Source organism: Cibotium barometz, chromosome 13 (assembly GCF_041138505.1).
Source record: "Cibotium barometz isolate CiBa-2024 chromosome 13, ASM4113850v1, whole genome shotgun sequence".
Classification (NCBI taxonomy): Eukaryota; Viridiplantae; Streptophyta; class Polypodiopsida; order Cyatheales; family Cibotiaceae; genus Cibotium; species Cibotium barometz.
This window is the reverse complement of record NC_141058.1, coordinates 35,306,402-35,331,582: the sequence shown is the minus strand read 5'-3', so window position 1 is coordinate 35,331,582 and position 25,181 is coordinate 35,306,402.

Below are 25,181 nucleotides of genomic sequence, written 5' to 3'. Positions count from 1 at the left end.
ATACATTCCAACCATTATGAGCTACCAATGCACAAATGCTACGAATGGTAGTCATACGACAAGTGGGAGCAAAGGTCTTATCAAAATCAATGCCCTTTTCTTGAGCATAACCCTTTGCAAGTCTAGCCTTATAGCGATCAACACTGCCATCTGGCTTTCGTTTCAACTTAAAAACCCACTTACATCCAATGACCTTTTTACCAATAGGCAAATCACACAAAGACCATGTACCATTCTTCATTATAGCATCATATTCACTTTCCATTGCAGCCAACCAATTTTCTGATTTTTGTGCCTCATCAAATGAAAGAGGTTCTTCCTCTACACACATACTAGACACAGCCAAAGCATAACAATCTGATGCATAAGAGGCATGCTAAAAACTTGAACGAGTACGACTAGAAATAGGTGCATCAATTTTACTATCACATGCAAGGTTTGCACCAGCCATTTAGGTTTGCACCAGCCATTTAGGCATACCTCTAGCCTATTCATTTTTAGCCCTATCATCATAAATTACATCCTGTAAATCTGCATCAGAAATAGGTTGATCTATGATATCGTTTGAAATCTACATAGGCTGAATATTTGCCTCATTTTAGGACTTACATTTGCATTCCCATCTGTAAACAGAGGCAACAACGTATCAAATACGTCCGTGAGCTCACACCTGTCTCTTTGGTACATGATAACAAAGGCTGCACAACGTCTTCCACAAAAACAACATCTCGACTAATCAAGATACGCTTTGACTGCAGATGATACAATCTGTAACCCTTGCTCTCAGCACTATAGCCAACAAAAATGCATTTGACAGCCTTATCATCCAATTTTCTACATTGTTGCACAGGCACTAAAGCATAGGCCAAGCAACCAAAGACACGCAAGTGACCAATAGAAGGCTTCCTGCCATGCCAATAGAAGGCTTCCTGACACGCAAGTGACCAATAGAAGGCTTCCTGCCATGCCAAGCTTCGTATGGAGTAACAAACTGCAAGGCCTTAGTGGGACACTTGTTTAGTACATATGCAGCACACATGACAGCCTCAAGCCAAAACGCATGTGGCAAAGCTTGGCTCTTGACCATACATCATGCCATCTCCATAAGTGACCTATTTTTCCTCTCAGCAACACCATTTTGCTGAGGGGTATATGGCACTTTACATTGGTGTTTTATCCCATGACTAGCCAGAAATGCATCAAACTCTTTAGACATGTACTCCCCACCTCGATCAGAACGGAGGGTGCCCACAGTACAATTGGATACATTTTCAACCATAAGCAAAATTGTTTGAAGCACAAAAACACTTCGGACTTTGCCTTCAGTGGATATACCCATGCATGCCTTGAGTAATCATCAATGAAAGTCACAAAGTACAAGTGTTTACCAAATGACGGAGTTTGCATAGGCCCACATACATCACTATGTACAAGTTGCAATTTGCGAGTGGCCCGCACAAAACCATCCTATGGAAACGCAGAGAACGCTGCATTTTGCCCAAAATATAGCCTTCACAAACATGTTTTAATGGTGCCTCAAGAGGGGGCAATGAAGCAACCATATCAAATTTCTGCAAACGCGACAAACTAGCAAAGTCCAGATGACCAAAACGAGCATGCCATAGTTTTGCATCTGAAACTGCCTTTTCATCAGAAACTGCATTTGCTGAATCTTCCATACACTTGTCATAAGAATTGAGCCTATACAGCCCACGAAACAAGGTGCTAGATGCAATAATCGTATCACCAGAAGTCAAATCATGAACAATACATTTGTCATCCATAAATTTGACTACAAGTCCAAGTCTAGCAAGCATAGAGACAGACAATAGATTCTTCTTTATCCCTGGCACATACAAAGCATTTGAAAGTGTGAAAGCGCTGCCATTTGCAGCTGTAAGCATAATTTTACCAATGCCCTTCAGTGGGTAAGAAGCATTATTGGCATATGTGACAGTATTCCCATTAGGGACAGTCTCAAGACAAGTGAACATATCATGATGCGAGGTAATGTGCTTTGTAGCACCACTGTCAAAATACCATACATCAGAGTCAACAGAAACTGCCAAACATGCATCATGTACAGATGGGTCAAACTGGCAATACACGCTAAACACCCATTCTGTATCCTGCATAACATTTGCAGAATCTGCATTTGTAGAAGCATCCGCTATTGTGGCTACATTTGACTCTTTCTTCTTTGCCTCTTTAGCCTTTAGCTTAGGGCAATTCTTAATGATATGATCAGTTGCCTTATAATAGTTGCACCTGATCTTTTTCTTGCCTTTATCAAGAGCCTTCTCAGACCTATTATTGCTACCTGTGGAAGGAGAAGAAGTTGCAGACCTACTAATAGGAGAAGAAACAGTGGAAGGGGCTACCTTACAACTTCTTCTCTGCTGGGCACACAGTAACAAATGCCTGATCAACTGCACAGTGTCTAGCCCTATTTTGCCTGGACTGCGCTTCTTGCAAGAGCTTGTTGACTAAAGTATCATACTTGACAACATCAGGTCTGTCCTCAGTAACAAGTCTCCACGTGGAAGCAAAAGTCTGATATGACTCAGGTAAAGCATCAAGAACAATCTGCACAAGAGAATGATCAGGAATAATCTCACCTTTAGAAATCAACTGTTCCTTGAGATCTTTAATCTCAGTAAGAAAAACATTCATGTCATCATCTTCCTGCATAATCTTCGATTCTAGCTCTTTACGCATGTAAGAGGTTTTTGCCTCGTTACGACTTGCATACAAACTAGCTAGAATATCCCAAGCGTGTTTTGCTATTTTAGCTGAACGAATATGTGGAGTGATGTTACGTTTGACAGAAAGTGCAATCAAGGCATGAGCCTGCGCATCTTTACCATCCCAACAACGAGCTTGTTCAGCAGTGGGTAAAACAGCAGCAACAGTAGAGCTGCTAGAACCTGCAACATCCTCAACACAGATCCTACATCCACAGAACCTGGACGTACATCCATACCCTGCACAATGTTCCACACTCCTTTTGCAACCAAAACATGTTGCATCATGTATGCCCAAAGTGGGTAGTTGCTGTCTCCATCCAATTTGTCATCAGCAGACAACATGCGAAATACATCATTGCTGTTATCAGCCATGGCCACTGACTGAAACTAATGCAAAAGCTACCTGTAATGAAGCAAAGATTGAACAGAAAACAACTCGTGCTACGTAGCATGGTCCACAATAGAATATGTATGCCTGTTTTGCAGAAAACTGTACTGTCAAAATTTCTGCACAAAATGACGAAAACACCTGTACAAAACTTGTAATGCAAAAACGGAGCCCGAAACGACCTCAAATGCAATTTCTGAGAACGCAAAGCTTTACAGTATTACCTATAGAGTATAGGGACCTGCAAGCGCTCGTGAAATCTCACCTCAATCGGAGAACGTGAGTCGGAGGGTGCTAGCGGCGTAGCCCTGGGAGCCGATGCCTGCTTTGATACACAACACACAGTATATTAGATTGTGTCAATGTACAAAGATAGGTTAGCCCTAGAATGATAGGCGTAAATACAAGCCGGGGGAAAAAACCTCCTAAGGAGGAAAAAAGTGCCCCGGTGGTCCTAAGTGTGTTCACACATATCACTGCCTATATATATGGCAACAGGTATGGGGAAGACCCGGATTTTCCATGGCCTCTTCAGCACCGAGAGACTTGAAAAATCTGCACCGGGCTCTAATTACTAACCCAAACATGCTCCGATGGTTGGGGACCAAACTTTGCAAGCGTATGGGTAGGCCCCCCCACGTGCTTGCAAAGTTTGGTCCCCATCGGAGCATGTTTGGGTACAATAGTATGGGGAAGACCCGGATTTTCCATGGCCTCTTAAGCACCAAGAGACTTGAAAAATTCAAACTCGATGCTAATTACTAACCCAAACATGCTCTGATCGTAAACCAAACCTTGCAAGCATGTGGGGGTGGGTCCCCCACACATGCTTGCAAAGTTGGGTCCCCATCGGAGCATGTTTGGGTACAATGGTATGGGAAAGACTAGGAGTTTCCATTGCCTCTCTAGAAACAAGAGACTTAAAAAATCCACACCGGGCGTTGATTACTAACTCAAACATGCTCTAAGTGTGGCCAAACTTTGCAAGCATGTGGGGGTGGTTCCCCCCACATGCTTGCAAAGTTTGGTCCCCATCGTAGCATGTTTGAGTATGATGGTATAGGGTAGACCCGGATTTTCCATGGCGTCTTAAGCACTAAGAGACTTGAAAAATCCGCACTGGGCGCTAATTACTAACCCAAACATACTCCGATCATGACCAAACTTTACAAGAATGTGGGTGTGGGCCCCTTCCACATGCTTGCAAAGTTTGGTCCCCATCGGAGCATGTTTGGGTACGAGGGTATGGGGAAGACCCGAATTTTCCATGGCCTCTTCAGTAGCACCAAGAGACTTGAAAAATCGCCACCCGGTTATAATTACTAACCCAAACATGCTCCAATCATAACAGAACTTTGCAAGCACGTGGGGATGCCCCCCCCCCCCACGTGCTTGGTCCCCATCGGAGCATGTTTAGGTACGATAGTATGGGGAAGACCTGGATTTTCCATGGCCTCTTAAGCACCAAGAGACTTGAAAAATTTGCACTCGGTGCTAATTACTACTCCAAACATGCTCGGATCATGACCAAACTTTGCAAGTATCTGAGGGTGTGTCCTCCACATATGCTTGCAAAGTTGGGTCCCCATCGGAGCATGTTTGGGTACAATGGTATGGGGAAGACCCGGATTTTCCATGGCCTCTCTAGCAATAAGAGACTTGAAAAATCCACATCGGGCGGTTCTGATTACTAACCCAAACATGCTCTGAATGTGACCAAACTTTGCAAGCACGTGGGGGTGGGTCCCTCCCACATGCTTGCAAAGTTTGGTCCCCATTGGAGAATGTTTGGGTATGATGGTATAGGGAAGACCCAGATTTTCAATGGCCTCTTAAGCACCGAGAGACTTGAAAAATCCGCACTGGGCGCTAATTACTAACCTAAACATGCTTCGATCATGACCAAATTTTGCAAGCATGTCGGCGTTGCCTCCCCCCCCCCACATGCTTGCAAAGTTTGGCCCCCCCCACATGTTTGCAAAGTTTGGTCCCCATCGGAGCATGTTTGGGTACGATGGTATGGGGAAGACCCGGATTTTCCATGGCCTCTTCAGTGCTGAGAGACTTGAGAAATCTGCACCGGGCTCTAATTACTAACCCAAACATGCTCTGATCATGACCAAACTTTGCAACCATGTGGGAGTGGGTCTCCCCCACATGTTTACAAAGTTTGGTCCCCACCGAAGCATGTTTGGAATATCTATTTGTAAAGTTTGGCCATGATCAGAGCATGTTTAGGTTAGTAATTAGTGCCTAGTGTGGATTTTTCAAGTCTCTCGGTGCTTAAGAGGCCATTGAAAATCCGGGTCTTCCCCATACCATCGTACCCAAACATGCTGCAATGGGGACCGAACTTTGCAAGCATGTGGGGGGCCCACCCCCACATGCTTGCAAAGTTTGGTCATGATCGGAGCATTTTTGGGTTAGTAATTAGCGCCCGGTGCGGCAAGTCTCTTGGTGCTTAAGAGGCCATGGAAAATCCAGTTCTTCCCCATACAATCATACCCAAAAATTCTCCGATGGGGACCAAACTTTGCAAGCATGTGGGGGGACCCACCCCCACATGCTTGCAAAGTCTGGTCACATTGAGGGCATGTTTGGGTTAGTAATTAGCGCTAGGTGTGGAGTTTTCAAGTCTCTTGTTGCTAGAGAGACCATGGAAAATCCGGGTCTTCCCCATACCATGGTACCCAAACATGCTCTGATGGAGACCCAACTTTGCAAGCATGTGTGTGGGGGACCCACCTTCACATGCTTGCAGAGTTTGGTCAGGAGGATCAGAGCATGTTTGGGTTAGTAATTAGCGCCCAGTGCGGATTTTTCAAGTCTCTTGGTGCTTAAGAGGCCATGGAAAATCCGGGTGTTCCCCATACCATCGTACCCAAACATGCAATGATAATTTCTTCTCTCACACACGCAAATGCGTAGAGAGAGAGAGAGAGAGAGATTTCAAGGAGGGAGAGAGAGTGGGTTGGGAGTGTATGAAGGAGGGAAAGAGAAAGGGTCCAACGAAGAGAGAGAGAGAGACAGAGAGAGAGGCTATCCATTGATGACGAGTGTATCAAGTATATAAAGGAGACAAATTCTCCTCCTCTGCATGGCAGAAGAGAATGAGTCTCAATAATATAGTTTTTTAGATGGTTTTGATTTGTCAAAGCAAATTAAGCAATGTTTTAAATCTTAAAGTCTAATCCTAATGCTACATTATAAGAGTGGTTGTCGCGGCTGCCCCTCTACCATTCTATATTAAAAGCCAAATTGCAATTGCAATGTCTCTCTCAGGTGCTACGTAGTTGCAAACCCAATGTTTGGTTAAGTATACATTGTTTCTTGCACACAATTAAATCTCTCTCAATCAAGGTTTTGGAAAACATTTTTATATATGTTTTAAAAAGAAAACCAAAATTTGTAAAAGCCTACATAGGTTGTCCCTCATAGAAGGTGAGGAATTTGCTATTACATCCTTCATGGGTTAATAGTTGTTTTTGTTTCGGGAAAAAAAAGTTGAACGGGCTAGCTTTTCTGTCGTTTAATATGGGTGGGAATACCGTTAGGCTCTCAAAAATACATTAAAAAGTTAAAATATGGGTGAAAATCCAACAGGAACCGTCAATTTTGAAGGGCGTCAAAATTATTAGGAGAGGGTGAGAGACTTAGAAAGAGGGGGAAATGTGAGAGAGAGAGGGGGAGAGAGAAAGAGAGAGGGAGGCAGACCAGGTAGAGAGAATACAAGCAACATTTACATTCGATACCTTTCAAAAACTTGATGCGAGATAACATGCAAATTATCATATCATATGACAGGTTTTCGTGGCACAGTAAGGTTTATTTCCGCATATAATTGCGATTTGCAGGTGTAAACCCAGAATTTCATTTCAAGCTTCTGCCACTCCACCTCCACGAAGCAGTGCAGGCGGAACAGTTGTGGGGCAAGAAGTCACACACGGAGATGGACATGAATCTGAAGGGATTCCGCAGTTGGCGCAGCAATCGAAACCAACGACACACTCGATGGCAGGGCAGAAGGGGCCCTGGCCCTCTGCAGATTTTCCCAGGCAGAGCAGTAGCATTAAGAAGAGAGGAAGAAGAAGAGTAGTGGAGAACTTGAATGGCTCCATGAAGGAGGAAGCTTGGGTAGATGCAGTGGGGCTCTTGCTCTAGAAGCCTCAAGGTATTTATAATCGTGTATGAGGAGACGGTCATGAGGAGGAGAGGCTAGCAGCAGCAGGGTCTGATGATAGTCGAGTAAAGTAAAGACAGGCAGAGGACATGTTTGAAAGAAGGGCCGGACGGACATCACACGTGGTCTGTGACTCCGAAGTCCGGACGGACATCCTCGACGTAGGGTCGAGGACAAAAAATTTGATTCTTTCTTTCTTACTTTTCTTTCATTAAGATAAAGAAAAGGGGTTATAGAAATCAAAGTATGGGGAAAAATGAGCCCTAGTATCCCTACCTTCACTAAAGTAGAGTAAAGTAAACAACAACATGAAGGACAATTCTTTTTGTACACTTTCTATCTCTACTTTTGCGCCTACATTTCTCATGCACTAGATAGAGCCTATCCACTAGCTCGCATCCAATTACTTTTGTCCAAATTTCACACTAGCTCGCATCCAATTACTTTTGTCCAAATTTCACACATCCAAATCAATTCTAGTATCCACTAGCTCGCATCCAATTACTTTTGTCCAAATTTCACACATCCAAATCAATTCTTCCTTGCATCCAATTATTTGTCCAAATCAATTCTCCATCCATCAATTATTTTTGTCCATATTTGCTAGATTTTTCATGTACGCGTGGCTACCTTCAGTAAAGTCAAGTAAAGAACAACAAGGACAACTATTTTTTTTTTCCTAATGGGCTTTCACATCATAGAGATAGCCTTTATGAAGGCTTGATCCTAATGGGCTTAATTCTCGGGAGCCTTTTGTCATGAACCATAGAGCTTGATTTTCACATGTACATAGGGGCCCATGGGCAAAAGGAGAAAGTGACTATAAATAGGGCTTGGGATACATTGGTAGGATCTTTTGACACTTTTACTAATTTTGGTCATCTTGTACCTTTGGGCTCCATCAATGGAGATTTGGCCTTCCATGGTCAAGTTCATGGCTAGCTTGAAAGCCATCCTCTTGGTGAGAGGTTAAATACACTTAGGCTATTTGTGCATCTTCTCTTGCTACATGCACTTATAGATTCTCTCTCTCTTGTATATTCATGTGATGAGCCATTTGATAACTAATCTCATGATTAATGGATACTAGATTCTTGCTTTGATGTGTTTGATTCAATATTTTGCTCTAGATCCATTTCATTTGGTATCAGGCCTTGATTTTGATCCATTATCAAGGTTTTGGGCATGAGATTAGTCATTTTCTTGATAATTTTTTTGAATAGAGCTTGGGATACATTGGTAGGATCTTTTGACACTTTTACTAATTTTGGTCATCTTGTACCTTTGGGCTCCATCAATGGAGATTTGGCCTTCCATGGTCAAGTTCATGGCTAGCTTGAAAGCCATCCTCTTGGTGAGAGGTTAAATACACTTAGGCTATTTGTGCATCTTCTCTTACTACATGCACTTATAGATTCTCTCTCTCTTGTATATTCATGTGATGAGCCATTTGATAACTAATCTCATGATTAATGGATACTAGATTCTTGCTTTGATGTGTTTGATTCAATATTTTGCTATAGATCCATTTCATTTGGTATCAGAGCCTTGATTTTGATCCATTATCAAGGTTTTGGGCATGAGATTAGTCATTTTCTTGATATTTTTTTGAATTTTCTCTTGATTTCTTGGAGTTTTGGCTTAATCTTGCTTAATTTCTACTTAATCTTTGGAGATTAGTGGAGGAGAGGCATCATTTCATGTGATTTCATGGAGATTTAGCTCAATTGGACCTAATTTAGGTACCCTGGACCAATTATTTCGGGCGGGCTATAAAAATTGGAAAAAATTTAAATTAATCACCTGTTAATTTCTCTATTAATCACGTTTATCTTTTTGTGCTTCTTTTCCAAGCTTTCCATAGCCATTACTTCTCAATTTTTTCCCCGTTTTGCTCCCATTTGCTAGGGCTTTTGTTGATCTTAAGGAGAGGAACACATAGAGTACCAATTTACATGCATTTTTTAAAAAAAATTTGAAAATTTCTTTCCCTTTTCTTTCCCTTTGCTCCAAACCCTAATCTCTCTCACATAGCTCACCATTGTCCATCTCCACTCACTCTAAATGGCTGCAAGTGTATTCTATGGCTAATGAGAGCTAAACATGGTGTTGATTTTGCTCCTTTTTACCCGTGAGGCTAGGCGTAGCTGCGCCGTTTTCCCACGCATCCTCATGGCCCAAAATCATAAGTAGTGGCTCCATTCCATGCCATTCCATACCATTTAGTTGTTAGCTATGATGTTTGGCATCTTTTTGGTGGATTTTGGGGAGTTCTTCATTGCTATTGGAGAGGGAGAAGAGGAGGTTTGAGCAGCCCTCAGAAATTGCAAAAATCTTCAAGATTTAGTTCCATTGGAGGCTCTATCAAGCAACAATCCAACCATTGAAGCTTTCGGAATACCATTGGGGTGAGTTGCTATGGCCATTTTCTCAAGCAATGGTGATTAATCCTTATGCTATGGACAAATTGGGGTTATTCATGAATGGAAACCCTAATTTACAAAATTTTAACATTCCTACATAACTCATGATCCATTGGAAAGTGATTACATGCTCTTATTGCTTACATCTTTCTTTAATCACACCCATTTGGATGTCATGTAGCCATTTGTGAGACAAATGCAAGATTCTTTGATGAATCCATGCATAAATGGATGAAGGAATGCATATGCTTAGATGCATTGATTGAGCCACATGCATGGAGTGGATGTTGGGTAATAATGAGACGGTTTTTGCTATGGACATGATGCTTTTATGCATTGGTATGATGCTATTGAGCATTGGAAGAGCTTGATGTGTGATTGGAATCAATTGGTAATGCTACATTCAAATGCAAGTTGATGCCCTTGAATGCCATTTGATGCCAATTACTCATAAGCAATGCTTTTGGGAGTGATACCAATTGGATATTGATGTCATTGGTATATGGTATTACCTCACTTGTGCTTGATGTTGGATCTTTGGATGAATGGCAGACATTTGGAGCTATGTGGATAAGCATGAGTTCATGCATAATGGTTTATGAGTATATTGTAATGGGCATGAGTCATGCCACATCCTTGTATAAGTGATCCGCCTCATTTTCATATTCAAGCTATATGCACCTCACAAGTGTTTGCACTCACTTCAATTTCTAGAAACTAGATATGTTGGTGAGGGTACCCCGGGTGTTGGTGGAGAGGCCCGGGGGGGAGCATGGCTTGAATCCACCGTGCCGTGAGTGCCGTGGTAAAGTGGTACGGTGGAGGATCAGGTGTGGAGGTGAAGACTTGGCCTCAACCTGTTGTGAGTTTGGACCAGGGTTTTCACCGCCTACGTACCATGCTATGCGAAATGATCTATTAGAGAAATGTTATGCGCAAGTAAAAGAACATGTACAAAGAATAATTCTTAGCAATATAGAGCTTTCTGGATGTAGTATAGTAAGTGATGGATGTTCTAATGTACAAAGAAAACCATTAATTAATATAATGGTTATTTCACCTAGAGGTGAGACTTTCATCCATGCCGTGGATTTTGCTGGTTCAATCAAAACTGGGGCTTACATTGCTCAAGTCATTGGCTCTGTGATAGAGGAAGTGGGTGCCAAAAATGTAGTCCAAATGGTCATGGACAATGCAAAGAATTACAAGAATGCATCCAAAATCCTAAAGCGACACTATCCACATGTTTTTCCGGTAGGTTGTAATACTCATAGTTTGAATCTTGTATTAAAAGATTGGTATAAAAGTGATGATACCAAATGGTTTGCCTCAATCGTCGTCGACACTGCTCGCCAGCTTGTGAGATTCATGCTCAAGAGACAGAGAGTGTTAGATATTTTTCGACCTCGCATGTCAGTTATGTTAAAGCTTCCAGTGGAGACTAGGTTTTGCACTCACTTTTACACTTTTGAGTCTCTTCTTTGAAATAAAGATGCAGTTTGCGAAACATTTACATGCATGGCATTTCATGACTGGGAGAGCACTCAACTTGAAAAAGTGAAAGAGAAAATCAAAGTCTTGAAGGCAGTGCTTACGAGAAGAAGTTGGTGGAACAGTGTGATGGATGCATACCATGTAATGATGCCTGTTATGTATGCCGTACGAAGTCTTGATCAAAGAGCGCCTAATCTCGAGAAAGCATGGATGCAATGGTGGACTGTCCATCGGAGTTTGGAGTGTCCTAAGAAATTAGAGCATTTAATGGTGGAAAAGCAATGGCGTGTACCATTCTCCAGTAGACAAAGAAAAGTCCTATTGAAGTACTTTCATGCTAGATGGATTGGAGCGCATTCACCACTACACAGTGCTGTTTACATGTTAGATCCTGAATATTGGAATATGGATTTGATGTCCAACGTTGAAGTGGTGCAAGATTTTTATAAAGTGGTAAACACTTTTTATAATAATGTTGATGATCGTGTAAAGTGCATAAAGGAGATGACCTCATTTCGATTGAAAGAGGGTTTATTTTCCAACTCCCTTGTTCAACAAATGGCTAAAGAGCAACCTGCATGGAAGTGGTGGATAATGAATGGTGGTGAGCATTATGCTTTATTGCGCAACCTTGCGATGAAGGTTCTAAGTCAGTGCTCTTCAAACTCAGGCTCAGAAAGAAACTGGAGCATGTACAAATATATTCACAGTACTATTCGCAATCGACTTCTTGCAGATCGAGCATATAAACTTGTTTACACGTACTGCAATGAAAAGATCTTGCGAGACATTGAAAGCGAAGAGTATGAAGAAGATATGCCCAGATGGATGTACGATTGTGATGATGTAGTAGACGAGAACTTTGATGTTGGACGCACGTCGTGCACTACCCTTGAGATAGAAGTCAATTTGGACATTGACTTAGATGAGCTTAATTTAGCAGACGAGAGGGTAAATGGTGAAAGAATTTTGGAGCAAGATACTGACATAGAGGAAGAAGTCATTTCATTAATTTCATAAAAAGTACTTGTACAAATGATTGTATTTGGAGAAATTATCAATACAAAAGTAGGATTTATGTCTTTCTTAGCTTTCATCTTGAAATAAATTACGAATTGCACTAGGAGTTGCATCTAAAGGTCCTGGTGGTTTATATTCGCTAGCCATGCCGAACACTGTATAAATACCTTGATTTATTGGGACACTGCACAATGCACATGTGGAAATATTTTGCATTTGCCTCACTAAACATATTAAGTGGTAGTAGTGTCCACAGGGTAGTATATACTGGCCACTCCACCCATCGAATACTTTGTAACATACAGGACATTGGGGGGTGGAGGAACTAGTAGCCTCAGCAGAAACTCCCACAAGATCAGGATGTATCAAAAAATGAGAGATGTGGTTCCCTTGGTGCATAGGAGCTATACGTGAAGAGATGGTCTGTACATCTTGGCTGATCTTTGTGAGCTGCTCTTGAATCCCTCTATTGGCCGGGGGAGGAGTTGACGCTTGAGATAATCGTACAGCTTCTTTCTCCTTCTCTGCTAGCTGTGCCCCTAAGCTTTCTTTGACCTTGTTTAACTCCAATCCAGCGCCCTCCACCATGAGAGCAAGCTCCTCCCTTATGAATGTCACTGTCTCTTCACGTATGTCGTGGGTGTTGACAGTGGCCTCTCTGGAGGCGAAGTCCACTGGAGTTTCTAGGATAAATTGTACATATAGCATCTTAGCAAAATAGAGTGGAGCGTCGGCATTATGGAGAGGACGACCGTACACCTCCAAGAAAATGCGCTCGGCATTAATTTTGATATCATTATGAGTGCAACGTGAAACCTTCCATCTTCCCTTCTTAATCTCGCCATCTGGACATGGCCATATTTCCTTTATCATCTCTGTGGTTACGCGTTTATTTATGTCTTTCCATTGGGCATAAGTAGGATTTGTCCATTTCGACAACCTGCATGCTGTTCTCGTAGCTTCGCAGGCTGTCAGTCCATGTGCAAGGGCCTTCATTCGCTCATACGCCTTCTTGGCTAACTCTTGATGCTCGTTTGCTTGCGCTTCTACCATATCTGCATGAACGTAAATGACTTTAGGATTTTAATGAACTGTAAAGATCAACGTAAGATAAATTGACCATTACCCTCAAAAACTTAAAGTTTAACACCACGAGATGAGATATGTATTGCAAAGACTCAATGAGAAATATCCACTTGACTCAAAAAATACTTCAAACAATGCGCGCACATCAAATTTTGAAGAGAAAACATAAACTTAAACACCACAAGAGGAGAGAGATATTGCAAAGACTCAATGAGATAATATTTCAAACAATGGGCACATATCAAATTTTGAAGAGAGACAAACAAAGAGCCATTCTTGAAACTTAATCTCCTGATACTGTATCATTACAAAATTGGGGTGAATGACACCGATAGCTCTACAAGAGGACGTTGTGCCCTCGTTGGGTCAGTATTTAGTGATTTAAAAAATTCCACTACTTGCAAAATAGATTTTCGCTCGTTTGCGATTAGGCAAATACATCCAATTTTTGACTCTCTAAATAATAGTATCCATGGTAACTTTGTCATAGGAACTATTGTCCATCCACAACTCTTGTACTTTCTGCCAAAAGTCATATAAAATTTGTAATAAATACCCTAAAGCAAAAACATCAGATGAAGGAGTGTATACATCTGCCAAAAACGGATCATAAATTTTCGGGGCTATCCACGGCCGTTTATTTCGCTCTCTATCTGCGTAGGAGACCGCCTGTGCCACCTTCTCAGGGTTCTTGTCTGCTTCAAATACAAAATTAAGAGACACCCGTTTTTTGGACACTCTCAGCAGTAACCCCCAATCGATAATACCTACGCGTGGCTTCAACTCTTTTGTAAAATCCAACACTACATTGAATGGATGTAGGTCGGTATGTACAATTTCTGCCAAATGTGCTGCCGCTAGGCCTTCCACCAGGGCATGGTTATTACTATTTGTTTTATTTTAGAAAGTTCTAGATAACTTAAAGGAATATTATCGGGCGGGGGTTTTCTCCATCCTCGATCCAAACGGAAAATTGCTCTGGTGAACTCACTGAATCTGAAGGGGACCTTCAGAAGAGTATCACCAAGCGAGCCGCCATTATAGTATGGGAAAATAGTGATCCAAGGAGATTCTTTTGTGAAGGCAATACACCTGACAATTGATGGGTGTAGAACCTGCATGCCCTGCTCTGCCTGGAAGCTCTCAAACTTGGCGCTGCCTTCTCCTTTGTAGTGCTTTCTGCAAAAAGTAATGTGCTCTGGCAAAAATGATATACCTCTAACTGTATACTCTTTTACTGTGCCAAAAACACCAGAGCCTATTGTTCACCCTTCGAGCAGAGCCTTGTGCGGGACGCCAATAAGGTGTGTGCACAAAGAATTGTAGATTGTATGATTAATGGCACCTGTCCCACTCGCATCTGCCTGGCTGGACGTTGCAGCGACATCCTGGTGGGCAATGCGCACTCTTTTGGGGAGTGACTCTGCATCCAACGCCTTCATACGCTTGCTCTTAGCTCTTAGCTCGCTCCATACAGCGTCCCATAACTGTAGATGATGCATATTAGCTTCAGGCAGGGCAGCATCTCTAAGATCATTGCATGCTACACGCATACTCCCCAAAATAGTTCGTGTTATATGTTGATGGTTGAAGTCTGCTATCTTTTGTCTATCAAGCAACTCAGCGTTGCCTCCGCTTCAAAGTCGACGCTGTGCATTTTTCCATATCTGCTCTAATAGATCTCGCATGAGTATCTCAGACTCATTGATCTTTTTGACGACGTCATCTGCACATTGTGACACTGTGATGATTGCTTTAATGCGAATTGCTCGTAGAACGATTTTACACTCTTCAGGGGAAAGCATGTTGGTCGTCTTCGTAAATCTAGCAAATATCACTAAACAGAACAAAAACAGAATATTAAACAACATTACTGAAATCAACATCAAGCAATACATCATCAAACGTGAGAGAACAGCAACAAGTGTATCATTACTTATCAATGATCAAACAAAAACGGAATATCAAATAATATTACTGAAATCAACATCATCCAATACATCATCAAACGTGAGACAACCGCAACAAGTATATCATTACTTATCAATGATCAAACAAAAACGGAATATCAAACAATATTACTGAACTCAACATCATGCAATACATTATCGAACATGAGACAACCGCAACAAGTGCATCATTACTTATCATTACTTATCAAGTGTATACATGTTGCACTCCTCATCTACACACCTACCGTGACACAGAGAGAGAGAGAGAGAGAGAGAGAGAGAGAGAGAGAGTTGTGAAGTGTATCATGAGAGAGAGTTTTTGAGTTCCTAAAGAGAGAAAAATAATGTTTTGTATTCCTAAAGCACTCCTCATCTACACACTTATCATGAGAGACAGAGAGACAGAGAGAGAGAGAGAGAGAGAGTTGTGAAGTGTATCATGAGAGAGAGAGAGAGTTGTGAAGTGTATCATGAGAGAGAGAGAGAGAGAGAGAGAGAGAGAGAGAGAGAATTGTGAAGTGTATCATGAGAGAGAGAGAGAGAGGGGGAGGAAGAGAGAGAGTTGTGAGACAGATAGAGAGAAGAAACATTAGATGACATTTTCAATAGTTTTGTGAGTTCCTAAAGAGAGGAAAATAATGTACTGTTTTATTTTTTAAGTTAATAGAGAGAGAAAAAAGAATTTATTAGGGATTATGTATATTTTAAGAGAAAAAAAAAGAACTCCTCATCTACACATCTATCGTGTTGTGAAGTGTATCATGAGAGAGAGAGAGAGAGAGAAAGAGTTGTGAAGTGTATCATGAGAGAGAGAGAGGGGGGGAGGAAGAGAGAGAGAGATATTCATTTTTTCGAGTTACGAGATTATGAAATTAAACGTAAAGACAATATGATGTAAACTTTGATCCATGAAATACTCATGCCGTGTTACCAACCAAGTATCGCATGGATCACACACAATAAAAACAATACAAGTCAAATCAAGCAAATTTATGACATTTTTTCGATCGCGTTAACGATCAAATGCCGCAATATGCAAAGAACAATATATGCACTAGCGGACGACACCAACTTGCCGCGTTAACGACAAAATGCCGCCCAATTCTATGGGAATACGAATAGGATACGGACATACACTAGCCACGTTACCGACCATATGCCCGCATTTGACAAAGGGAAGGGAAGGGAAGGTGACATCGCCATAACGATACTATGCTTGCCGCGTTACCGACGACTAGTACCCCTACGGCGTGCCATACATACCATAGGACACAGACCAGCCGCGTTACCGACTAAGTGCCCCAGGATAAGCACCATTCCGAAGAATGGCCTTACACACACACCCCTCGTGTGGCGGACCACCCACATCCTGCCGCGCATTGCGACAATGGGCGGCTGCCCGCACGAACACACACCCACACAAACACACACCCACAACTCTCATTACATGTGTATACTGTCAGCAATGAACTCCCAAAGGGTCCCCCGGGCCCATATATATAGAAAATTGTAGCCCGCCGGGCTAGATGACGACCCCGGTGGTGGGACCTGCCGGGTTTTTAATTTTCCCGGCGAGACCACCGGGTATTGCAAAATCCCGGCGGGATTTTAGCTGGTTATCAGGGAACCTCCCACCGGCTTTTTTGGGAACATGTTAACATGTTAACACATGTTATTAACAAAAAAAATTTTGTGATCACGTGAATATAAAATCATTGATTGAGTCACATAGACTCTTATTGAGCTGCTCTTGTTGAAGTAGCCACTTGTTATTGGCTAGGCTTGAAAGAATTACGTTGACTTGCAAGGCTAATATAGATATCTTCACTAAGGATTAAAAATCATTGTGTTGTGAAGAATTTAGCTTTGTTTGGGGAGGTTTGAAATTTATTTGAAAATTCTAGGCGATGGGTTGTACCATTGATCAAGTTTTCACCCACCAAGGCCCCCCCATCCAAAGATGTACTTGGAAAGTTGTCGATGGTGAGGCTTTGGTGTAAATGTCCTCCAGTGCATGAGTATGGATATGTACTCATGGAGCAGCTACTACATTAATTTAGCCAAAAGGATAGTAAGCTGCTATAAGCGTAACAAAAATGTATTGGCTATTGAAGATCAATGGGAGTTGCTTGGGATTTTTTGCCATATGCGTGACTCCCTTGTGTTTGTGTCTTTTTTCTTCTTCTTTTCTTTTTTTATATCTCTCTTTTAAAAACATATATATATATTTTGGTTACCACCTTATGAGCAACAGGTTCTTGTGTCTATGTTATGGGCTACCACACCTCTAAGAGGGAACTCAATGCATTTACCTAAAGGAAGAGCAATAGAACACAACTGTTGTAGGGCACTTACCAATGCTTCGAGCTTGAGTCCCTTGAGGCCTCCAAGATCGCTTGTTAAGCTCCAAGCATCCAAGCTCCACCTCCACGCTATCACCATAGAGTCGCTCGCGCCGTTGCATAAGGCAATCACTCTCTCTCACTCTGCAACACCAGCATGCAACAACATACAAGCATAGAAGAGGCACAAGTGCTAGAATGCTCTTTGTCAATCTCTCTCAAGACACAAAGAAGAGCTCTCCATAGCACAAAGGGGGATTGTCTCTATTCATTATGAGAAAGGGTGGTTGCAACATGAGGTTATCTATTTCACTTAGTGGGAGCCCTTGGCTTTAGCCTAAAAACAAGCATTTTTTTAAAAAGAATTGCCAATCTCTCCTAGTTAGCCATGTGGGAGTGGGTCCTCCCCACATGCTTGCAAAGTTTGGTCCCCACCAGAGCATGTTTGGGTACGATGGTATAGGGAAGACCCAGATTTTTCATGGCCTCTTAAGCACCAAGAGACTTGAAGAATCCGCACTGGGCACTAATTACTAACCCAAACATGCTCCCATCATGACCAAACTTTGCAAGAATATGGGGGTGGGCCCCCCCCCCACATGCTTGCAAACTCTGGTCTCCATCGGAGCATGTTTGGGTACGATGGTATGAGGAAGACCCGGATTTTCCATGGCCTCTTTAGCACCGAGAGACTTGACAAATCCACACCGAGCGCTAATTACTAACCCAAACATGCTCCCATCATGACCAAACTTTGCAAGCATGTGGGGATGCCCCTCCCCCTCCCACATGATTGCAAAGTTTGGTCCCCATCGGAGCATATTTGGGCACGATGGTTTGGGAAAGACCCCGATTTTCCATGGCCTCAAGCACCAAGAGACTTGAGAAATCTGCACTGGGCACTAATTACTAACCCAAACCTGCTCCGATCGTGACAAAACTTTACAAGCATGTGGGGGTGGCTCCCCCCCAACATGCTTGCAAAGTTTGTTCCCCATCAGAGCATGTTTGGATACAATGGTATGGGGAAGACCCGTATTTTCCATGGCCTCTTAAGCACCAAGAGACTTGAAAATCCGTACTAGGCGGCGTTGATTACTAACCCAAACATGCTCTGATTGTGACCAAACTTTTCAAGCATGTGGGGGTGGGTACCGCCCACATGCTTGCAAATTCTGGTCCCCACCATCAGAGCATGTTTGGGTACCATGGTATGTGGAAGAACCCGATTTTCCATGGCCTCTTAAGCACTAAGAGACTTGAAAAATCCACACTGGGCACTAATTACTAACCTAAACATTCTCCGATCATGACAAAAATTTGCAAGCATGTGGGCGTGGGCCCTTTCCACATGCTTGCAAAGTTTGATCCCTATCGGAGCATGTTTGGCTACGATGGTATGGGGAAGACCCAGATTTTCCATGGCCTCTTCAACACCGAGAGACTTGAAAACACGGCACCGGGCTATAATTACTAACCTAAACATGCTCCGATCATAACCAAACTTTGCAAGCATGTGGGGGTGCCCCCCCGGCCCCCACCCCCACGTGCTTGCAAAGTTTGGTCCCCATCTGGGCATGTTTGGGTATGATGGTATGGGGAAAACCCGATTTTCCATGGCCTCTTAAGCACTAAGAGACTTGAAAAATCTGCACTGGGCGCTAATTACTAACCCAAACATGCTCCGATCGTGTTCAAACTTTGCAAACATGTGGGGGTGGGTCCCCCACACATGCTTGCAAAGTTTGGTCCCCATCGGAGCATGTTTTGGTACAATGGTATGGGGAAGACCCGGATTTTCCATGGCCTCTTTGCACGCATGTTTGGAAACGATGCTATGGGAAAGACCCGAATTTTCCATAAAGACTTGAGAAATCCACACCAGGCTTCAATTACTAACCCAAACATGCTCCGATCATAACCAAACTTTGCAAGCATGTGGGGGTGGTCCCCCCTACGTGCTTGAAAAGTTTGGTCCCCATCGCAGCATGTTTGGGTATGATGGTATGGGGAAGACCCGGATTTCCCATGGCCTCTTAAGCACCAAGATACTTGAAAAATCCGCACTGGGCGCTAATTACTAACCCAAACATGCTTCGATCGTGACCAAACTTTGCAAGCATGTGGGCGTGGGCCGCCGACCCACCCCCACATGCTTACACAATTTGGTCACTTCAGCGCATTTTTGGGTTAGTAATTAGCGCTAGGTGTGGATTTTTCAAGTCTCTTGTTTGTTAGAGAGGCCTTGGAAAATCCGAGTCTTCCCCATACCATCGTACACAAACATGCTTCGATGGGGACAAAACTTTGCAAGCATGTGGGCATGGGCCCCTTCCACATGCTTGCAAAGTTTGGTCCCCATCGGAGCATGTTTGGGTACGATGGTATGGGGAAGACTCGCATTTTCCATGGCCTCTCTAACAAGAGACTTGAAAAATTCACACCTAGCGCTAATTACTAACCCAAACATGCGCTGAAGTGACCAAACTTTGTAAGCATGTGGGGGTGGGTCCCCCCACATGCTTGCAAATTTTGGTCCCCATCAGACAATGTTTGGCTATGATGGTATGGCGAAGAACCGGATTTTCCATGGCCTCTTAACCACCAAGAGACTTGAAAAATCAGCACCGGGCGCTAATTACTAACCCAAACATGCTCCCATCATGATCAAACTTTGCAAGCATGTGGGAGTGGGTCCCCCCCACATGCTTGCAAAGTTTGGTCCCCACTGAAGCATGTTTGGGTATGATTGTATGGGGAAGACCCAGATTTTTCATGGCCTCTTAAGCACCAAAAGACTTGAAGAATCCGCACTAGGCGCTAATTACTAACCCAAACATGCTCCGATTATGACCAAAATTTGCAAGCATATGGGTGTGGGCCCCGTCCACAGTTTGGTCCCCATCGGAGCATGTTTGTATGATGGTATGGGGAAGACCTGGATTTTCCATGGCCTCTCTCAGCACCGAGAGACTTGAAAAATCTGCACCGGGCTCTAATTACTAACCCAAACATGCTCCGATGGTTGGGGACCAAACTTTGCAACAAGCACATGGGGGTAGGCCCCCCCACGTGCTTACAAAGTTTGGTCCCCATCAGAGCATGTTTGGGTATAATAGTATGGGGAAGACCCGGATTTTCCATGGCCACTTAAGCACCAAGAGACTTGAAAAATTCACGCTCGGTGCTAATTACTAACCCAAACATGCTCCGATCGTGACCAAACCTTGCAAGCATGTGGGGGTGGGTCCCCCACACATGCTTGCAAAGTTGGGTCCCCGTCGGAGCATGTTTGAGTACAATGGTATGGGGAAGACTTGGAGTTTCCATGGCCTCTCTAGAAACAAGAGACTTAAAAAATCCACACCGGGCGTTGATTACTAACCCAAACATGCTCTAAGTGTGACTAAACTTTGCAAGCATGTGGGGGTGGGTCCCCCCACATGCTTGCAAAGTTTGGTCCCCATCGTAGCATGTTTGAGTATGATGGTATAGGGTAGACCCGGATTTTCCATGGCATCTTAAGCACTAAGAGACTTGAAAAATCCGCACTGGGCGCTAATTACTAACCCAAACATACTCCGATCATGACCAAACTTTGCGAGAATGTGGGCGTGGGCCCCTTCCACATGCTTGCAAAGTTTGGTCCCCATTGGAAAAATCGGCACCGGGCTATAATTACTAACCCAAACATGCTCCAATCATAGTAGAACTTTGCAAGCATGTGGAAGTGCCCCCCCCACGTGCTTGAAAAATTCGCACTCGGCGCTAATTACTAACCCAAACATGCTTGGATCGTGACCAAACTTTGCAAGCATGTGGGGGTGGGTCCCCCACACATGCATGTGTGGGTCCCCCACACATGCATGCAAAGTTAGGTCCCCATCGGAGCATGTTTGGGTACAATGGTATGGGGAAGACCTGGATTTTCCATGGCCTCTCTAGCAATAAGAGACTTGAAAAATCCACACCGGGCGCTGATTACTAACCCAAACATGCTCTGAGTGTGACCAAACTTTGCAAGCATGTGGGTCCCCCCACATGCTTGCAAAGTTTGGTCCCCATTGGAAAATGTTTGGGTATGATGTTATGGGGAAGACCCGGATTTTCAATGGCCTCTTAAGCACCGAGAGACTTAAAAAATCCGCACTGGACGCTAATTTACTAACCTAAACATGCTCCGATCATAACCAAATTTTGTAAGCATGTGGGCGTTGCCCCCCCCCCCCACATGCTTGCAAAGTTTGGTCCCCGGAGCATGTTTGGGTACGATGGTATGGGGAAGACCCGGATTTTCCATGGCCTCTTCAGCACCGAGAGACTTGAGAAATCTGCACTGGGCTGTAATTACTAACCCAAACATGCTCCGATCATGACCAAACTTTGCAAGAATGTGGGAGTGGGTCCCCCCCACATGCTTACAAAGTTTGGTCTCCCCACCGGAGCATGTTTGGGTACGATGGTATAGGGAAGACCCAGATTTTTCATGGCCTCTTAAGCACCAAGAGACTTGAAGAATCCGCACACTGGGCGCTAATTACTAACCCAAAAATACTTGGATCATGACTAAACTTTGCAAGAATGTGGGGGTGGAAGACCCGGATTTTCCATGGCCTCTTCAGCACCGAGAGACTTCAAAAATCCGCATCGAGCGCTAATTACTAACCCAAACATGCTCTGATCATGACTAAACTTTGCAAGCATATGGAGGTCCCCCCCCACATGATTGCAAAGTTTGGTCCCCATTGGAGCATATTTGGGCACGATGGTTTGGGAAAGACCCCGATTTTCCATGCCCTCTCAAGCACCAAGAGACTTTAGAAATCCGCATTGGGCGCTAATTACTAACCTAAACCAGCTCCGATCGTGACAAAACTTTGCAAGCATGTGGGGGTGGGTCCCCCCAACATGCTTGCAAAGTTTCTTCCCCATCAGAGCATGTTTGGGTACAATGGTATGGGGAAGACCCGGATTTTCCATGGCCCCTTAAGCACCAAGAGGCTTGAAAATCTGTACTGGGTACTGATTACTAACCCAAACATGCTCTGATTGTGAGACGAAACTTTTCAAGAATGTGGGGGTGGGTCCCGCCCACATGCTTGCAAATTTTGGCCCCCATCAGAGCATGTTTGGGTACGATGGTATGGGGAAGAACCCCATTTTCAATGGCCTCTTAAGCACTAAGAGACTTGAAAAATCCGCACTGGGTGCGGTGCTAATTACTAACCCAAACATGATCCGATCATGACCAAACTTTGCAAGCATGTGGGCATGGGCCCTTTCCACATGCTTGCAAAGTTTGATCCCCATCGGAGCACGTTTGGGTACGATGGTATGGGGAAGTCCCGGATTTTCCATGGCCTCTTCAGCACCGAGAGACTTGAAAAATCAGAACCGGGCTATAATTACTAACCTAAATATGCTCCAATCATAACCAAACTTTGGAAGCATGTGGGGGTGGACCCCCCCACGTGCTTGCAAAGTTTGGTCCCCATCTGAGCATGTTTGGGTACGATGGTATGGGGAAAACCCGATTTTCCATGGCCTCTTAAGCACCAAGAGACTTGAAAAATCTGCACTGGGTGCTAATTACTAACCCAAACATGCTCCGATCGTGACTAAACTTTGCAAACATGTGGAGGTGGGTCCCCCACACATGCTTGCAAAGTTTGGTCCCCCATTGGAGAATGTTTTGGACAATGGTATGGGGAAGACACGGATTTTCCATGGCCTCTTCGCACTCGGCACTAATTACTAACCCAAACATGCTCTGATCGTGACCAAGCTTTGCAAGCATGTGGGCGTGGGTCCGCCACACATTCTTGCAAAGTTGGGTCTCCATCGGAGCATGTTTGGGTACAATGGTATGGGGAAGACCGGGATTTTCCATGGCCTCTCTAGCAACAAGACACTTGAAAAATCCGCACCAGGCACTGATTACTAACCCAAACCAATATGCTCGGATATGTGAGGGTGGGCCCCCCCCGCATGCTTGCAAAGTTCAATTCCCATTGGAGAATGTTTGGGTATGATGATATGGGGAAGACCCGGATTTTCAATGGCCTCTTAAGCACCGAGACACTTGAAAAATCTGCATTGGGCACTAATTACTAACCCAAACATGCTCCGATCATAACTAAATTTTGCAAGCATGTGGGCGTGGGCCCCCCACATGCTTGCAAAGTTTGGTCCCCATCAAAGCATGTTTGGGTACGATGGTATGGGGAATACCCGGATTTTCCATGGCCTCTTCTGCACCGAGAGACTTGAGAAATCCACACTTGGCGTTAATTACTAACCCAAACATGGTCCGATCATAACCAAACTTTGCAAGCATGTGGGGGTGGCCCCCCCAACGAGCTTGCAAAGTTTGGTCCCCATCTGAGCATGTTTGGGTACAATGGTATGGGGAAGACCTGGATTTTCCATGGCCTCTTAAGCACCAAGAGACTTGAAAAATCCGTACAATGTTTGGTCCCCATCTGAGCATGTTTGGGTACGATGGTATGGGAAAGACCCAATTTTCCATGGCCTCTTAAGCACCAAGAGACTTGAGAAATCCGCACTGGGCACTAATTAGTAACCCAAACATGCTCCGATCATAACCAAATTTCGCAAGCATCTGGGCATGGGCCCCCACCACATGTTTGCAAAGTTTGGTCTCCATCAGAGCATGTTTGGATAAGATGGTATGGGGAAGACCCGGATTTTCCATGGCCTCTTCAGCACTGAGAGACTTGAGAAATCCGCACCGGGATCTAATTACTAACCCAAACATGCTCCATGCAAGCATGTGGGGGTGCCCCCCCTCCCCCCCCACGTGCTTGAAAAGTTTGGTCCCCATCTGAGCATGTTTGGGTATGATGGCATGGGGAAGACCTGGATTTTCCATGGCCTCTTAAGCACCAAGAGACTTGAAAAATCCGTAGTAGGCGCTAATTACTAACCCAAACATGCTTCGATCGTGACCAAACTTTGCAAGCATGTGGGCGTGGGCCCCTTCCACATCAGGGTAAATTTTAAGGGCGAATTATAGCCCAAAGGCAAATTTAAAGCAATTAAAAAAGTGGGTGGGTTATTTTGTATGTAAAAGAATGTAAAAAATTAGCCCCAAAAGCTTACATTTAGTTGAAGACATGGATGTGTTAAATCGCCCGCCCTTTTCTACTTTCTCCCCTTTCACGAAGAAGTTCACCCGACTTTCTCTCCTCGCTTAGATGTACTTGTCATGCATTCGCCTGGGTGGCTTGGCCAATGCACTATTGCCTTGCTTCTCAGGTTCCAAGTAATAGGCTGAATCGACGCATATGGTATTGAGTCTACATTCTATAAAAACTTTTCATGATTTTTTATATGTGCTGCTTCTGTTGTTGCTGGCCTTGCCTCTCCATTTTTTGGATTTCCATCCAAGTGAAGTATTGAAACAAACGCTATCCCATTGCCTAGATCTATTCCTGCACTAAATTTTGTGAGTAAATTACATTTTGATGCCTATGAGAGGTAGATGCTATGTTTGCTTATGTCATGGAGCCACTCATAAATGACGTTT